Source organism: Solanum tuberosum, unplaced genomic scaffold, assembly GCF_000226075.1.
Source record: "Solanum tuberosum cultivar DM 1-3 516 R44 unplaced genomic scaffold, SolTub_3.0 scf00118, whole genome shotgun sequence".
Lineage (NCBI taxonomy): Eukaryota > Viridiplantae > Streptophyta > Magnoliopsida > Solanales > Solanaceae > Solanum > Solanum tuberosum.
Genome location: NW_006239043.1, coordinates 11883 through 28287, shown reverse-complemented (window position 1 = coordinate 28287; position 16405 = coordinate 11883). Strand labels below are relative to the sequence as shown.

General features: G+C 34.2%; 1 long non-coding RNA gene across 1 annotated transcript; it reads left to right on the top strand.

Annotated features, from left to right (window-relative positions):
* Nucleotides 1-526: 526 nt before the first annotated feature.
* Nucleotides 527-4676, top strand: LOC102598066 (uncharacterized). Its single transcript, XR_001473779.1, has 2 exons — nt 527-967; nt 4284-4676. It is a non-coding gene; the product is annotated as an uncharacterized lncRNA (long non-coding RNA).
* Nucleotides 4677-16405: the final 11729 nt, after the last annotated feature.

The window sequence follows — 16405 nt, the reverse complement described above, 5'->3', positions numbered from 1 at the left end:
ACATAAATCTTCTCTACGAGAAGATGTTGAACTTGTGCCAGCAAAATTATCACTTCATTTGAGATACTCCTCAAACAAATTTCTCATCTTCAGTTCTATATGTAAAATTGTTTTTTAAGCCAAAGTTGATTTTATTAAAAACAAAAGAGGTTCAATATTTAGAGCCCGTTTGGATTGACTTAAAAAATGTAGCTTTTAAATCAAAAATAAAAAGTCAAACCGAAATGACTTTTAAGTCAAAATAAAAAGTAGGGGAGACCTACTTTTGGTTTCTAACTTATTTTAAGTCATTTTTGACTTATTTTAAGTTATTTTTTATATTAGTCAAACACTTCCAAAAGTAAAAAACTGACTTAAAAGTAGATTTGACCGACTTTTAAGCCAATCCAAACGGGCTCTTACAAGGGAATAAGCCTCTTTTTAAAAAAGAATAATCAAAGATGGGCTCTAAGGCCCTATTATTAAAAATCAACAACTATTAACAAGGGTCTGGTCCAAAAGTGACACAGCCCATAATAAAGAAGAAAACAAACAAAATTAAGCTAAAAAATAAAAAATTAAAAAAATAAGGAAAGTGCAGATGGATATCACTGATGGAATTGAAGGGACAAAGCTTGGATGATCATTTCAAACAAGCTCAAATGTTGCCACCCACCTTCGATATAGAGGCCGGCCTACCAAGATGAACTTTGTGTACTCATAGATCGAAATAGCGATCGAGTTTGGGGTTCATCTTCTCGGGCAATCAGGGGCCTTTGGTTTGAACCTGCATATGAAGCTCCACCTGTGAGATCTGTTCATCTGGAGGTTTGAGAGATGTATTTGCCTCTTCTATAGCCAATAAGTGCTACCATTGATTAGAAATCCCACAAAGATTGCATCGTTAAAGTTGTGTCTTCTTGGTGACCCCGATCAAAATTTGAAAATGATGGTTATAGCTGACTCGCAATCGACTTGCTGATACCAGGTAAACTCTTAATAGTAGAAATTATTTCAATCTTAATATCTATACTTCATTGGACTGAATTCCACAGTTGGAATTAATACCACCAATAAAAGTTTAGATATTGCCATAAAAAATAAATTCCACATTGTTTCAATCAGTGATATAAGTAATCTGAATCAAGCTAAGCTTATAGATAATTAACTATTTTGAAAATTTAAAGTCCTGATTTAGTACCATATGAACACCTCAAAGCTCTCACCAGGTGCAAGTACTGTCAACCAACCGTAATTGCTTCAGACTTAAACCATTCCCAATAATTTTAACATCTATAGCTTCACTTATGATTCAGATAGTAACATTGTAAGAATAGTCCTAAAAGAATAGTCTCCTATTGAGCAGAACTGCTGATATATTTTGTCCTAATGTAAGGAGTGTTTCCTTTGTCCATCATGATAATTTCCTGCCTTCACTAGGAACATCTTGATCTGAATTAAATTCATATGTACCTGCAAAATTGAAAACCAAGTTAGCAAAAAAAATCAGCAAAAGTATTTCCCTCCCTTAAGGAGTGTTGTACTCTTATTCTGTGAATTGAGCCAACCTCAATACTCACACTCCAAGGAATTTTCCAGTTTCCATTAATGATGTTAACCATTGCCAAAGAATCAGTCTCAATAATAATGTTAGAATAATGATTCTCTAAACAATATTGTAAACCTTCACTTATAGCCTTAGCTTCAGCCACTAAAGTTGTGGAATCAATAATTTTCATCTCCTTATCCCCAAAAACCTGCCTTCATGATTTCTTAAGCAAAAAGCAGAAGCACTGAGACCTGGGTTTCCTCTAGAGTCCCCATCAGTGTTACATTTCAGCCAACCTATAGGAGGAGGAATCCATTTAACAATTTTAGAATGAACCACAGGTCTGAACCTTTCCAGAAGAGCTACCATATAAGGCCAAGTATTAGGGATATGATCATAGTGAAAATGAGACCTAATAAACTTGTGGATAGTAGCATTGATATCCCAAATCACCTTGTTTCTAATATAGACCCCTCCATGTAAGATAGTATTCCTCCTCTTCCATAGAAACCACAGAATAATGTTAGGAACTGCTTGAAAAACCATTCTCAGCCTAGTATTACCTTGTGCCACCCACCACTTTTTCATGGTATATTTAATTTGAACCCAAGGACCTAGTATACCAGCAGCCCTTACATAATGATCCCAAATAGAAGTTGCCACTTCACCTGAAAGAAAAAAATGTTCAATAGTTTCTCTTACAGGAACCCTGCAACACTAACATAAGGGAGAAATGTTAGGATTCCATGAAGAAATGATATCAGCAACGGGAGCAACGGGAACTCTGTAAGTCCATACCCTCCAACCAAAGAAAGAAAATTTTGAAAGGTAGCCCCTTCACCCAAATTCTCTTAATGTCTTCATAAACTTCATCCCTACTTCTAAGAATCTCCCATGCAGACTTTACAGTGAACTTGCCAGTACTAGATTTTATCCACCAAGGTTTATCCATTTGATTGTCTTACCCTGCTCATACTTTGTCTCACATGATCCACAATATGACTAGGTAAATACTCTTGCATACTATTATAATCCCATCCAGAATCCTTCAAAAAAACCTCAATATCATCCAAAGAATGACAACCGTGCACTTCTGTCGGATGTAGAAACAAAGGACCATGACTAGTCCAATTGTCAAACCAAATGCTTGATGTTCCTCCTTTAGGTTCCCACCACAAGTTTTGTTCTATTATTTCTCTATTTTCCAACATTTGTTTCCACACTTGTGAGCCACCTTTCCACTGAACAAGGGTGGGAATTTGCTTCTTACAATACTTATTCCACATGAAATTTGCCCATAGTGAATTTTGAGTTCTAAATTTCCACCAAAGTGTAGCATACATAGCTTTAGATACATCAATCATAGATCTAAAACCCAAACCTCATTCATTTTTTGGTAAGCACACCTTTTCCCATGCAGCCCAATGTTTGCTTCTACCTGTAAGCTTGTTACTCCAATAAAATTTTGCAAAAATTCTATGAAGCTCTTTCATCACTCAATTAGGAGGGGCAATAGCAGAAAGTACATGAATAGGAATGCTTTGTAACACACTAGACAACAGAACTTCTTTACCCCCAAAAGAAAGCATGTTTCCTTTCCAAGCCTGAAGTTTATCTTTCACCCTTCTGATGAGATCTGCATAATGCTCTTTTCTTTTCCTAGCATGAGTTATGGGACAACCTAGGTATTTTAAAGGGAAGTGACCCCTAGACATACCTGTACATTCCTCCACCACTACTCTCATATTTGTGGCAGTACTTTGATGAAGATAAAATGCACTTTTCTCTTTATTAATTTGTTGTCCAGATTCACCTTCATATTCCTGCAAAGTTTCAACTATCCTATTCAAAGAGTAATTATCAGTAGACGCAAAAATGATGGTATCATCTGCATAAGCCAGGTGGTTAATTTGTGCACTCCACTTTGGTAAACCATACCCTACATATTGCACATCATCAAACAAAGCATTCAAAGACCTGGATAAAACCTCCGCTGATAGAATAAACAATGCCGGAGAGAGAGGATCTCCTTGTTTCACTCCTCTGGTTGAATGAAATAAGCCATGTGATTGTCCATTAATTAGTACAGAGTACCAATTATTGGAAATCAATCTCCAAATTATGTCAACCAAATCATTTGAGAAGCCCATTTTTCTTAATACTTTCATTAGAAAAAACCATGATACTCTATCATAAGCTTTGGCCATATCAAGCTTAATTACCACATTATCGGGCTTACCTTTTTTTCTAATATTTGTAACAATCTCTTGAGTCAGCAGAACATTTTCAATGATACTTCTCCCTTTCACAAAACCAGATTGATTATTTGAAATCAACCTTGGAAGTAAAGACTCAAGTCTATCATGAACAATTCTAGAGATGACCTTATTAATAAAATTACTCAAACTGATTGGCCTCAAATCTGAGAAAGACTGTATATTATCTTTCTTTGGTAACAGAATTAGGTTGGTATGAGTAATGGACTTAGGTAAAGAATTACCTTGAAGGAAATCCTGTACCAATGCTAGAATATCAATGCCAACAATGTCCCAGCAGCTTTGGTAAAATCTCCCTGTCAAACCATCAGGACCACTAGAACTATCTCCATTAAGTTTGAATACAACATTCTTTACCTCTTCTAATTCTGGCATTCTGCATAAAACTGAGTTTTCCTCCGCATTGATCAAAGTGGGAATATGCCTTAGTAAAGGAAAATCAGTCGCATCCCTCTCTTGTGTGAATTGCTTTTGATTAGGTCCTTTGAAGACTTCTTCAACTCGGATCGATCAGACCTATACCACAAACTGAAGTTAAGTGAGCAAAGCTTTCTCCTATTTCATCTTTGTGCACTGTTATACTTCGATTTAATTCATCCATGAACTTCTCTACAGGTTGAGCCCCAAAGAGGCTGATACCACTGCATAAGGAGGCCACATATGGATTCTATCTCCGCATAAACAGTATATTGTAATTACATCCACTTATGCAAGTATGCAGGTACTGTCATCACCTTTTGATATTTCTTTGTCATTCATGTCGGGTTTTTCTTGTTTGTCTCAATTATGTTTGTGTAATGAAAAACATGTTTTGGATGTTTCTAATTTTAAGATTGGAAATTTGTGTTTTATCTAGGTGTAATATTGCTTTTCCTTTTGGTGCTAAATCTTGGAAATCTGAATAGATGATATATGTTGTGCCTGCAAAAAGAAAAAACCGGTTAGCTAAATAATCTGCAAAAGTATTGTCTTCCCTAAGGGTGTGCTCCACTCTTGCATCAACATTAATTCTCAGACCATTGATCTTTTTCACCTTCACCCGACTACTCCAAGGAACCTCCCAAATTCCATTCAAAATCTTTTGGAGCATTAATGAGCCAGTCTCCAATATTACTGGTAAGTATTGATGCATTATACAGTACTTCAGTCCTCTTCGCAAAGCCATTGCCTCAGGCATTAAAACTAAAGTTATTCCCAAACAAAAAGACTCAGCATGTATCAAATTTCCTTCATCATTTCAAATACAAAAGGCCCCAACACTAGGGCCACCAACTCCTTTTACTGAACCATTCGAATTACACTTGTAGGACCCTAATCTAGGTAGTCTCCAGTAAACCATCTTAAGATCAATAAGGGGGTGCATATTCAGTAAAAAAAGGAACCATCAGATGCCAAGTATTAGGAATGTTTTGCAACCAAGGATAGCTAAGAGTAGCTAGATGATATAATTTTTGTTGACCTCTATAACCATACCATAAAATGACATATTACCTCCATGAGAAATTATATTTCTCCTTTTCCATAATTGCCAAGTGATAAATAACGAGACAACCTTGAAGAGAGGTCTAAGCTTTGACGAGCAGTCCTTATTCCACCATTTATGTATAGTATCATTAAGGTGCAAAAAAAAAAGTCCTTTCACATCAGTAATACAAGCAAACGTATTCCACAACTTCTTAGCCATAGAGCAAGTCATGAAAAGATGTTCAAAAGTTTCATCTTCTGAACTATTACAGCAGCAACACTTAACTTCATCCACCACTTTAATCTTGATAAGAACCTCCCCTATGAGTATTCTTTTTTTCCACAATCTCTAAAGAAAGAAAGAAAATTTGAAGGGAACTCCTTTTCACCCAAATCTTCTTAGCAATTTCTTGTTCATCATTTCCTTGTCTCAAAACCTTCCAAGCACTTCCAACCGTAAATTTGAAGGGAACTCCTTCCACCATTTATGTATAGTATCATTAAGGTGCAAAAAAAAAAGTCCTTTCACATCAGTAATACAAGCAAACGTATTCCACAACTTCTTAGCCATAGAGCAAGTCACAAAAAGATGTTCAAAAGTTTCATCTTCTGAACTATTACAGCAGCAACACTTAACTTCATCCACCACTTTAATCTTGATAAGAACCTCCCCTATGAGTATTCTTTTTTTCCACAATCTCTAAAGAAAGAAAGAAAATTTGAAGGGAACTCCTTTCACCCAAATCTTCTTAGCAATTTCTTGTTCATCATTTCACTAAATTGTCTTAGATATATTTATACTTTTAAAGAATTATTCATTTATAATATTAGATTCATTGTATTAGGTTTAAGAAGGTCAACATATTTGCATCCTTGAGCAGATTCACAAACCAAATCATTAAGCAAACTTTTAGATTCGTCAGGCTTATCCTTCATTCCAATGTCTTGGTTGCTAATGGGAATTGAATTGGAATTTGGTGGAGGGGGGAATTGAGTACTAGAATTGAGAGAGATTTGCTGGCCAGCCGCCGAAGCAGGCTGACCAGTGGCCAATATGGCCATGATCAATCAGAAATTTCTTGTAGCAGCAAGGGTTTTGCAGTCAAAAACCCTGTTGTAAAATTGAAGTTAAAATGAGGGATATAAAATTATTAAACAAACATTCATTTACAAATAATATGTATCAAATTTTTTAAAAATTCGATGCAAATTTTAATTTATAATATAGCATGAAATAAACACGTTGAGAGAGACTAGTATTATATCTTAAAAGAATGAACTCCCTAAAATGAAAGTTAAATAATGCAAACCTGTGAAAAACAATAACATCAACAACTCTAATCATTTGCGTAAATACCTTATACCCCTAACCTAATAGAAACCCCTAACTAAAAACTTCATCACGCTACACTCCTTGCCGCGCTAACGCCCATTTCTGGACAGGCGCTAACGCCCATTTAATCTCCAACATCTCTCTTTTCTCCCACAAAACACTATATGCTTTGGCGAAATTGCTTGCCATTGTTTACGGATTTGCTTTTGACACCTCTCTTACAGATACATTTAGCACTGCAAAAAGAAATAGATTATTGTTAGGATATACTACAATCTTAGCTGATATGTTAAGTCTTACAATATCTCGGGCAATAATTTTTTACAAGTGAATCATTTTATTTGTTTTAGAATGATAAGTTTCGAAAGCAAATGAATGCTTACAAATAACAAGTTCAAACAAAATAATAGATATATCCATCTTCACCACCATATACAAGGACAGAAACTTGTCAAGAAGTATTTGAGAACATTGAGTCTGTAACCCAATAAAGAGAACTCCATACAAATATAGGATACAACACAAGTGTAACAACTAAGCACTCTCTTGGTGATGAAATATAATTTGAGGACTACGGGATAAACCAACAAAATATCACCAACCACCCTATTTAGCATGCCAGATATGAATCTCTGGAACTAAGCCCCGTGAACCCTTAGTAACAGTATTATCTCTGCAACAGGGAGCAACTATAGTCGTATATATTGATATCCATGAACCAGACAAGAGACAGAGAGTTCTGCAACTAACACTAACAGCAGAGCATCTGAAATAGTGTTAGAAGCTGCTTGCTTCAATGTGAACATATGTTGGCTAGTCCAACTGTAAATAATTATAAGGTGTAAACTGTTTGTTTATTCAAGTAAAGAAGCCCCCAAAAAACCTATCCTTCTTTTGTTGTTGTGCGCCTACATCTTGGACCAGGTTCAATTCCTATAGGTCCGGGATGATCTACAACAGTACAACTTACGCAAGCAAGAGCTTTGAGAAGGCTCATCACTCAGTGGCTTTTCTCAGAAAAATTCTCCCGATTGAGTCCTAGATGTTTTTCTCAGGTGCATCTGGTCACATGTCCGACAACCAAAGGCTATCGTCCCACTTTCATACTCCTAGTTCTTTACCTTCAATGGTCTTGATTAATAAATCTATTACTCCTATAAGTGGCAGGAATTACTCAACCTACTACTTCAACATCCTTGTCCGCCATTCTCTATCTTCATAAATTCCCTTGTAATTTAATAGCCATTAAAAATTAACCAAAGTACTTAACTGTTTTTCTCCTTATTATATGATTGTCTAAAATTCGAAAACAGGAGGAACAATTGGCTCAGGACATAAGTCTCATGAATTTTACCGTCCAACTTCCAGCACTTCCTAAGGTACCAATCACTTGTGATGTTGCTGCATCCACACAGCAGATCCATTGATTCTCAAGAAAATGATTTAAGAAATGACTCAGACTCTTCTAGTACTCAATTGGGTACCAAATCAGGACGCTTGCCAACTTATTGTGCTGTCCATCATGTACCACACACTTCAACTAATAAGAAAACAACTGTTAACCATCTAAAAAAGTGAAGTATTACATAATAATTCGTCGTGATTTCCCATACTGAAGATGCTTTGAGCTATGATAACTCCGCTGCAAGAAGTTAGAGCATTTAAGCAACATTATTGATTCAATCACAAAAAAGAAGAAGAGGATAATACTCAACCATGCACCAAGGAATCCTTCAGTTACGCTCAGAACAGAAAGTGCATTAAACAACACTACTTACAGAAAGTGCATTAAACAACACTACTTACAATAACAAATGCAATAAGATCTATTGCTCTAATTCGAGATAGAAAACAACTAGGGGAAATCTCTTTACGAACCATAGAAAGGAACAAAATGATATTAAGACGAAAGGAAAAGAAACAACATTAGTTTCTATAATAGACTATTGCCGAGTCTTACTTCAAGATGAATATTAAAGTATTCGCATTGTAGGCAATCATTTCCCTGCAAAAAAATGGTGAGGAAAAGTTAGGGTAAAGAATAGTTCAACTCTACCTCCCCTGCCCCTTTCTATCTCAGAGCAAGGCAGTAAACGGAAAAGGAGCCAAAAACAAAATAATGACAGAGTTCATAAATTTGGTCAAGGTTTTGAATAATAAGTTAGCTATTAAGATCCACATGATGTTTTAGGCAGTCCTATCAAGAAAGACACAAAAGATCCTAAAAGAGCAGAGTGAGAGAACCAATGCTGGAAGAAGTCACAAAAGACAACTTCTGAAACTTGCATAATACTTTTTCCCCTTGAGAAATAGCAAGTATAATACTTCAAGTAAAATAATCGACCATCACAGCACAATGTGAATTTCCTTAAAAATAAACAGCTCCTGATAGTTCAAACTAAACTAATTTAATTTGTAGGAACCTGTCCTCAAAAATGAATGTTAAGGCCTCCTGCATTTGAAGACAGACTAATAATTAAGCAAGACCTACTTTAAAGGGATCCTTTCTTCTCTGATCGCCAAAAATCAACCATATATAGATGAATATTTGTAACTTCAACAATTGTTGGAGAGGCAATAGTCGATTGACTGAAATGTGCACAAACAAAATCATTTATATCCGAAATACTGAAAGCCTGTTAGTGCAATCATGTTAAAAATCCAGAGAGAAATATACATGTTGCTAATTTTCATGGCAAAAGAAAGTGCAGACATGCAAAACCTCAAGAGAGTGGAGTTTCCACTTGCTAAAAAACTTAACATTAGTCACATAGAGTAGAATTCTCAAGGAAAAATGAACATGCAATGTTTTAATACCTTGCTTTTTAAGCAGTACAATGAGTATATACCAAAGTTGCAAGTGCAGACTTTTAACATAAATTATCAAGCAGTGTAAATTGCATTGGCATCAGAATAGAATGGGTATACATTCTTTGCCCCGGAAAGGAAAAAATGAAGCCAAGTAACTTTACAGCTTATTCGTGATGGAAAAAAGAAGTCATAGAACGACAACAAGTACATTCTTGAATGTGACCAACTAATCCATGCAAGTCAAGGTGAGACATTGTGTTATCTCCTTGGCTTACCAATAATTGTTTCTTTTTAAAGTTATGCAGACAACTTCTCATGCTGCTGAAATGTCTATTCAAACTATCCTTGCTGGCTTCATAACTTTGTAACGATGAGAATAACCAGAGATAAGGTAAGTTTTGCAAATTAGTTCAATAAGCTCAAGACTAGACACTTCCCAGCAGATCAGCTCGATAACCAAATCTCCAAGGCTTTCAAAATTAGGGAATATACCAACAAATCAAGCATTTTCTTCCCTCTTTGAGCAAATCATTTCCTTCCTTTCTTTCTTTTTCATTATGAAGACATTTATAAATGAGCATCCAGACGATGCAAAAAACAACCCTACTTGAGTAGATCCTTTAGACAACAAAGTCTATGAACAAAAAGGAGAAGCGTGCAAGTTAATGAGGATTAGACACCTGCAAGCATCTTTGACGACGTGACAATTTCAACAAAGAATATGAAAAAAAATACTTTATTCTGCTGAGTGTTCCTGATCAAATTAACAAGGACTTCAACTTTGGTACCCACAATTTTCAGCTAAGGAGACAGATTATACTGATGAGACCCACCTGTTACATTACCCCCGTCGAAAGGTACGCTTTCACTGTTGGATAATCATTAAGTTGTTTGGTAATTTGATCTATCAAGCAACCACTTAACAGGAAGTTGAAGAAATGATGAGAAGTTTCCTTTACTTCTTGACTTGAGAAAGTGATCATGATCTTTCATCAACAATACTTCTTACTTCTTGCATTGAGAAATTCTTAAACATATCAGGCACCAAGAGCTTAAACACAGCAATGGTGCACTCCTGCACATTAGATCGATCATAAAATTCAACAAATATTGTACCTTGTTAATGAAGAACCTGTCAAACTAAACTAGAAAAAAGCTTTTCCTTTTACATTAATATATAATATATATAATAAAACTTTTTGATTTATAAATAGAAAGTAAAATTCAGTCATCGGAAGCCACTCTAGACAGAGGCATTTTCTCATGTATGTTCAACTACAACAGTACTTGTTTGTGCGTTTCTGGTAACATAAATGCTTGAGTTGCACTTGGAGTGGCGGAAAGATTGTCAAAGATCACCTTCCACAACAATTGTTCTACTCCATTTTCACAGGCCAGTACTGAAATGAACGACTCCAGCTCAGTTTCGACGCAGAGAGACACAGAATCTGTCACCATATCGCACAAATATGGTTTTCCGACAACAGCCTCATATAGACCTGAAACTCTTCCTCGATGATATGTTGAATACACAGGACAATGAATAGGAAAAGGGCTCCTTTTCAACTGGAGAAGAAAGAAGGCAAGTTTTTTCAATGACCGAACAAAAATACAATTAATGCTAGAGATGCCTTATGCATTCTTTACTTACCCTATCCATTTCCTATCAGCCAAACACTTAGTCGGCTTGGAACCCTTGGTGTAGAGTGTACAACCTGCTACAATGATTACCACGAAAACATTCACAAACCTTGGGCATTGAATTCTTGACATTTTCTAGAAACTTCCTTGCTTCTAGTTCTTCACTTTCAGCAACAACAATTGCAGCATTTCCATTATCACCTTTAAAATGCAGAGAGATTGTTCGATGACTTCAGGAGCCAACTCCCAGATCCACGAAGACTTAGATTCGCATTAGAGCTGTGCAACAAAGAAAGGCAGAGAAACAAGGGGATAAAGGACCTCTTACGAACAGGAGGCACAACTCTCAAAGAGTAGGAGTTTGGCATTTGATGTTAAGAAAGAAAATGTACGCATGCAAAACCATTGTTGTTAGAATCTGATTACATATAAGAACTACTCCGCAATGTCTACCTACTGTTATCAGCCACATTCTTTTTATCTGAAGATGGTACTCACTCTTACCAGTATAGTCAAGAAGAAGCTGTCTTGCGATTCTGTGAGCATGGATAAATGCACAGCAGATATGATATAATTTCTTTAGCACAAACCACACTTGTGCTGAAGAATTTATAATATCCTGGAAACTTGAGGCGAGTAGAAATATAATTCCAATCATGTAAGTAATCCCTGAATATATTTTAAGTTTAACTCACAAAATAAGGTCCCTAGTTCACGATCAATAACCTATCAATCAAATAGATGAGAGAAGCAATATATGATACAAAAGAAAGCAAGGGGGAAGCTGAAAGCCCAGATGAGAAATGCAGGTGCCAGACACCAGAAAGGCCAACTAGTCCCGATGCAGTTACTGACCTTTCAGAAAGCATACATGATTGGTGGTACAGGGAGGCCAAAGTGTGTCTTCACAGACATCTTTTATGCATGTGGCATAACCTCCAACAGTTTTCCAATCAAAAGGATTATTGCTTCCACTACAGATTCTGGAAAACTCTTCAGCTTTTTCTCAATAGTTGATGATTGACCATGGTTTTCTGAAACTATAAGCAGGATGGCTCTCGCAACAAAAAGACCACATCTCAAATATGGATATACAAGTTGTGGTTGAGTACACTGGGTATGTTTCTTAGAAATTTGCCACATATTTGAATTTAACAAAGACCAGAATGAATTTAGCTAATTCTCTGCAGATATTATTTTGACTGTTAGTTCTCTGCGGATATTTCTTTTCAGATTTACATGAAAATATTTTATCAGGAAATAGGACCAATATGAGTTCAAGCTGATGATCCTTGTGCATTGAGAGGCTTACGAAGGCCATGAACAAAGTGAGGATCAGAAGATGCAAGTACTCACTTTTTTAATTAAGTAAATGCAATCTTATAAAATAGAGAAAACCAACAATAAGGTGATGCTTTGGATCAGTACAAATGGGGTGTAGGTTAATTCACACCCAACTTCCTGCAGCGATGTTACCAAGTCTATCAAGTTATACATTCCAAAATAATTTTGAGAATTCAGCACATAATTACTATTTCAAGTTATGTAAAATATGCTCTTTTTCCCCCGAAACATCATTGATTCCTCTCAATCCAGAACACCAAAAAGCTGATTGATAAGATCGAATATACACAAAAGCACGGGTAGGGATTTCAAGTTTTCAATGAAAAGGGTAATTACTGATATTGAGCACTCAACGTAAAACTAAATAAAATGACATCATGAATCACAATATATGTCAAGGGCAGGTAAGTTCCTCAATACAACAGAACTTTACCTCACTTTCTGTTAGAGCATCCATACCAAAGAGACTTAGAAGTAATTGTGTGGTAAATCCATTGATAATGAGTGTCAGTAGTAACACACTTCCACCAGTGAGGAAAACAAACTGTACCATAAAGAAAAGAGTTCCAGTTGCACATTTGTATCCAATTGATTCATCTCCTTACCCTAATCATGATCAATGTACAACATCAATAACCTATCAATCAAATAGATGAGAGAAGCAATATATGATACAAAAGAAAGCAAGGGGGAAGCTGAAAGCCCAGATGAGAAATGCAGGTGCCAGACACCAGAAAGGCCAACTAGTCCCGATGCAGTTACTGACCTTTCAGAAAGCATACATGATTGGTGGTACAGGGGAGGCCAAATTGTGTCTTCACAGACATCTTTTAGGCATGTGGCATAACCTCCAACAGTTTTCCAATCAAAGGATTATTGCTTCCACTACAGATTCTGGAAAACTCTTCAGCTTTTCTCAATAGTTGATGATTGACCATGGTTTTCTGAAACAAATTGTACTATAAGCAGGATGGCTCCCTGAGAGAAAACCATGTGTAGATGTTATTAAGTAAAAATATATATATATATCATCCCTCTTCCCGCGCCTACATTGTGGATATGCTTCATAAAGCTTGATAAATAAGTGAGAAAATGATCAGCTTCTTATGCTCTCAAACAATTATAGGTTACTCGATCGGTGATAAGTTCTATTGTTCTTACTCTAATTGTTGTACGATATCAAATCGAAGGTATCTTCTCCAAAGATATTGAATATATATATATATATATATATCTAGTTTAGTAGAAGAAAAAAGAGCAATTTCAAAAAAATATATGTAAAATTTGTGATAAACTTGAATAATATTGAACTGCTTACAACTAATTGAAATAACAATAGGTCTTAAAAATTTCAGTTAATATAAAATTGTTTTATACTTTAATTTGTAAAAGTGTATTTGAATATTCATACCAACAACACATCGATGTAGTAATGATAAGTTTTTACCTAATTAAGCAAGTCACTTAAGAATCGTCAAGAACAAATAAAACTTTTACTTTAAAAAAATCTAGTGAATTTTTTACTCATGCTCCCCTTTATCCTTTATAACAACTGGAAATGTTGCCAAAAATCTCAATGAAAGGTCTAAACAATTTGGGCTAAATTCTAACATTCTGTTTATTTCAGCCTCTCCAAAATTATGTCAATAATAATAATAAAAGAAGATGTTATTTTAGAATAAATTTTATTAAATAATTTACATATTATTAGTCATAAATTAGTAGATGGTAAATTTCTCAATTATCTAAAAAAGAATTCTCAATTAAATTGTTAGCTTCAAATTTACATCTTATTAGTGTTTTTGTGTCATCTATTTTCTCTCTTTTAAATATAATTTATCTTTTTACTTTATCTTGTATTTTTTTAAGAGATAGTATGAACATGTTTTTGTTGCTAAGTGTTAGCTTCAAATTTGAACAATATGTCAGTAATAATAAAAGAAGACGTTATTTTAAAATGAATTTTATCAAATAATTTACATATTATTGATGATAAATTTTTCAGTTGCTCAAGAAAGGATTCTCAATTAAATTGAAGCTTGAAACTAATTTTGTTGCATTTTGAATCTCTCTCTTGTTAAAAAAAAAAAGAATTTTCTCTCATGTCAAGTTTGTATCCCTAATTTTATTTTATGAAATGAACAATTCTTTTTAGATTTTGTGAATTTGTAACATAACATTAATAATTCTCGAACTACGAAAATAATTATTCAGTGAATGACATTTTCCTTCCTCATATTTAAGTCCTATCTAATTACTTTAATTTTTCAATAGACAATTAAACTTCCTTAAACTTATACTCCTATATAGATTTTAAGAGTCATATATGCAATATTCTCTTTTTGATAGTTATACAAATAGATCTACCCTTTCGTAATCATATTTGTAGGAACACGTAAATATACACTTACAAGAATAGTATCACAAGAAAAACAAAAAGGGTAAATTAAAAAAAGAAGAGAGAAACACAATTTTTTTTTACTTAATTCTTTATTTCTCTTTCTTCATATTGTTCAAATTTGAAGCTAACACTAAGCAACAAAAATACTATCTCTAAAAAAAATACAAGATAAAGTAAGATAAATTATTTTTAAAAGAGAGAAAATAAATGACACAAAAACACTAATAACTGAGAAAGAAAACTTGATTTTGATTTATGAAAATTCATACATATTGAAGATGAAAAAAGGAAGAAGTATCAACTTACCAAATATGTAAAATTACATCCATATATAACTTCATTATTTCACCTATTTATAATTTGTAAAATATAACAATCATATATCAAAAGTAATAATATAATTTCATAATTAAAAACAATAATAAAAAAAAAGCATTCAAAAGAACAAATCATACTATCTCTTAAAAAATACAAGATAATGCAAGAAGATAAATTATTTTCACAAGAAAGAAAATAAATGACACCAAAAACACTAATAACTGGGAAAGAAAACATGATTTTGATTTATTAAATTCATACATATTGAAGATGAAAAAAGGAAGAAGATATCAACTTACCAAATATGTAAAATTACATCCACATATAACTTCATGATTTCACCTATTTATAACTTGCAAATATCACAATCATACATCAAAACTAATAATATAATTTCATAATTAAAAACAAAAAATGAATTCAAAAGAACAAATCACATGACATCAAAAGAAATGATAAACACAATTTATAGAGGAAGTAACATAAAATTTGTTACTTATTACCTGAAAGATGGAAAATAGTTGAAGAGTAACGAGGAAAGAGAAAATATTTAAGTGTACTCTTTTCTGAATTTTTGTAAAAAACAAATTAAGAAAAAAAGGTAGTAAAAAATTGACAAAAAAAGATAAATGGCAATCCTGCCCAAAGAATCATTCAGCTTTATATATAGATATAGATTTATTTTGGGGTTACCCACCAATAAAAGCAATCCGAAAAGTGCATCAGTACTTAATGGAGCAGAATACTGTACTGGTATCTACGCATTATACACCTTATTAACTTAGGAATATATTTCATACCAGTACAAATGATACTAGACAAGCAAGTTATGTAAGTAAAAATAATTCTCAAGACAAAATGATATTCGGTGCACATTTGTATCCAATTGATTCATTTCCTTACCCTAACTAATCCATTTCCTATCAGCCAGACACTAGTCAGCTTGGAACCCTTGGTGTAGAGTGTCTTCAATATAAAATGTAGAGAGATTGTTAGATGACTTCATGAGCCAACTCCCAGATCCATGAAGACTTAGATTCCCTCCCATCAGAGTTGTGCAACGAAGAAACAAGGGGAAAAAAGGACCTCTTATGAACAAGAGGCACAACTCTCAAAGAGTAGGAGTTTGGCATTCCATGTTAATTAAGAAAGAAAAAGGACACATGCATTGCGGTTAGAATCTGATTACATATAACCACTACTTGACTACCTACTGCATCAGCTTCTGCGAGCCATGTTTGCAATGGCAACAAACCACGCATGTGTCTCGTCTCAAGAACAAGTCAATG